The 3,631-nt window shown below is 38.1% G+C and overlaps 1 pseudogene; it reads left to right on the top strand.

Annotated features, from left to right (window-relative positions):
- The first annotated feature begins 2,755 nt into the window (after nucleotides 1-2,755).
- Nucleotides 2,756-2,855, top strand: LOC114101048 (U6 spliceosomal RNA; annotated as a pseudogene).
- The last annotated feature ends 776 nt before the right edge of the window (nucleotides 2,856-3,631 follow it).

The raw sequence follows: 3,631 nt of genomic DNA on the forward strand, positions 1-3,631 counted from the left end.
TTCTGTGACCAGGTGGTTCAGGGCAACTTGGACCTTTCCTAAGAATCCCAGAATGCTTCTAAGCTGTGCCTCTTGTCCAAAGCCACTTCCACACAGTTCAGAGTTTGTCAGAACAGCACTTCACCATGGTGCGGGTCTGTATCATTGTTTCCGGTTGCTGCTGTAACAGATCGCTACAACATTAGCAGCAAAACCCCCTGGGGCTGGAACCAAGGGGGTGGAAGAGGACAGTTCCCTCTAGATGCCACAGTTTCTTACCTTGCCTCCCCTGGCCTCTGCAGACTGCCCACGCTTCTTGTTGGGGGCCAAGCCCTTTCTCTCACTGCCCTCTGTCTGGCTCTACCACGGCCTCATTAACCTTCTTCCTCATTAACCTTCAATGATCCTTGTGGTTACAGGGGTCCCCTCGGATGATCCAGGATGATCCCCTTTTTCAAAGTCAACCTGATTAGCAGCCTCACTTCCACATCCAGCCTGAATTCTCCTTCGCCAAGTAGCATAACATATTCATGGTCTCTGGGGATTGGGATGGGGGTCTTTAGGGGGTCACTTGGCTGTCTGTCAAACTCAGCCTCAGGAGATGTTCTTGGAAGTGGCGGGAAGCAGCAGCCCAGGTGGAGCCCAGTGAGCTCCCTGAGTGGGAATGACTAAGCTGAGGGCCCAGGGAGGCTAAGCAGCCAGAGCTCACCAAGAGACAAGGGAAAGTCAGAAAATGTGAGGAGTGCAGCGACTGAGGCTGGGAAGGAAACTCAGAAACTGGGAGAGGGTAAAATCTCTGGGTCTCATGCACGTCCAGGAACACCTCCTCTTCCCATTGGCTACAGGGCAAAGCCTGATTATTTGTGCAACGGGGTAAATGCTCAAGTGGGGGAAAAAAACCTTCCCTAAACTAAGTGATGTCCTTCTCCCACGTAACAAGACTTTTAAAAGTACCCCAAAGAATTTAACTGTTTCCAAGTAGCTTACCTATATCCCCAAAGAAAACTCGTGATGACTTATGGGCATACTAAAATATCCAGCATCCAGCAAGGTCAAATGCACAATGCCTGGAACCAAATGAAAAATCACTAGGCATGCAAAGCAGTATGAAAATACAACCCATGAATGAGAAAGATCAATCAATAGAAACAGACCCAGAAATGGCACAGATGTTAGGATTGGCAGTTCATGACTGTGGTTATAACCATATTCCGCCTGCTTGGAGATCTATATGAATGATTTACATATTAAAAAGTAACCCCAAAAATCAAACTTTTAGAGATGAAAAAAACCACAATGTCTAGAACTAAAAAATACACTGGATGTTACTAATGACAAATTTGACATTGCAAAAGAAGTGACTAATGAAATTTATGACATAACAACAGAAACTACCCACAGTGACACAAAGATAGAAATAGACCCCCCCCCCCCAAAAAAAGTTAACACACATGTGAACAGAATCATAGAAACAGAGGTGAAAAGGATGGGAAGGGAAAGTATTTCAAGAAATAGCCAAAATCTTCCAAAGTTGGTAAAACATCCTTAACACAATTCAAACAAAAGAAACTAGAAGAAAACGACACTGAAGACTCTCATAAACTGACTGACTTAAACCAGAGGTAAAGACACAACACTAAAAGCAACCAGAAGAAAGAACACACATTACACATGGGGGAGATGTGGTCAGAATGACCGGCAGACCGCTGATCAGAAGAGGGGTGGGGCATAAGACAGGGAGCAGGATCTCAGGTTCTGAAGCCAACCACTGTCAGCCTAGAATTCATGCTTTACAAAAATACCTGCAAGAAATGAAGGCGAAACAGAAGTCTTTTAAAACATAGAAAAGCTTAGAGGAAACATCACCATCAACATCAAACCTCCCCTAAATGAATGTTTAAAAAAGAAAAGTCCCCCAGACAAAAGAGAAATAAGCCCTAAACAAAGGAAGCTATTGAGGCTGTATGAGCATCTGACCTAGTAGATCTCAGCAAAGAATATTACCAGGGACTCAGAGGGCTACTTCACAATGATAAAGAACTCAATAAAGTGGACATAAAAATTCTAACCATTTATACACCTATAATATCAGAGTTTTAAAACGTTAAGCAAAAACTGACAATTAAAAATACACTTAGGCAAATTCACAGTTATAGTCAAATTCAATACTCCATCTCAGTAACTGGCAGAAATGATATGATAGAACACTGAGGAGGACAGCAGTTATTTACCATACCATCAACTGACTTAAGCCAACTGAGATTTTAAAAACACTCAACAACAGCAGAACACATATTATTTTCAAGCATACATAAACATTCAGCAGGAGCTGGGGATGTAGCAGCTCAGTGGTAGAGTGCTTGCCCTGCATACACAAGGCTCTGGATTCAATCCCAGAACTGAAAAAACATCACCAACATAGTGCATATGTTGGCCATAAATCAAGTACCCAGAAGTTCAAATTCTTTCAAATCACACAAAGAATGTTCCCTGATTATAATAGAATTATATTAAAAATCAATTTTAAAAAGGTATCTGGAAAGCCTCTACAATATTTAGAAACTAAATAATACACTGATAAAGAAATCCATAGGTAAAAGAATGAATCAAAAGAGATATTTACAATGTCTTGAATTGAATGAAAATGAAACCACACTATATTGAAAGTTTCAAAATGAGGCTAAAGCAGGATATATATAGCACAAAAAGTGTCTATATTTAAAAAGAAGTAGAGTCTGAAATCAATAATCTTACCTTCTTCCTTTTAAAAAAAGTAGCCAAACAGTGCCATATACTAAAATTGGAACAATACAGAGAACATTAGCATGGCCCCATCCAAGGAGGATAGGCAAATTCAGGAAGCATTCCGTATTTTGGTGTCCTAAATTTCATACCAAGAACATAATTAAATAACTGATACATTTTTTAAAAAATAGAAAAAAAGGAAACAAAATCAAATTAAATAGAAGAAAGAAAATAATAAAAGTCAGAATGAAATCAAGGAAGCAAGAACTTATGAGAAAACATAATTAGTTCTTTGAGAAGCTCAATATTATTATCAACTCCTCACTGGACTGATCAGAACAAAAATGATAAATACACAAATCACCATCATCAAGAATGAGGGAGGTTACTTTACTAAAGATTCTACAGATAGCAAAAATAAGAGATTATAAGCAAATTTATACAAACGAATTCAACAATTTGGATGAAATTTTTAAAATTCCTTAAAAGAAGAAAATGACCAAAGTTCTCTCAAGAAGAAATAGATAACCTACATAGTCCTATATCTATTAAAGAAATTTAATTTGTAGTTAAAAGACTTTCCTCAAACTAAACTTCATGCCTAGGGGGCTTCATTTGTGAATTCTACCAAAAATGTAAGAAATATATAATATCAATTCTATACATAATCTTCCAGAAAACTGAACAGGAGAAAATATTCAACATCTCACCCTTTGTAGCCATTATTACCCAAAGAACAAATATAATCAAAAATAAGGAAACCATGACCAACACCCCTCACAAACATAGATGCAAAAAAAAATTATTAAAACTTTAGAACCAACAATATATTTAAAAGGTAATAAATCATTACTAAATGGGGTTTATCTTAGGAATGCAAGCTGGTTTAACATAAAAATCAATTCAA

Source organism: Marmota flaviventris, chromosome 7 (genome assembly GCF_047511675.1).
Source record: "Marmota flaviventris isolate mMarFla1 chromosome 7, mMarFla1.hap1, whole genome shotgun sequence".
Taxonomy (NCBI): Eukaryota; Metazoa; Chordata; class Mammalia; order Rodentia; family Sciuridae; genus Marmota; species Marmota flaviventris.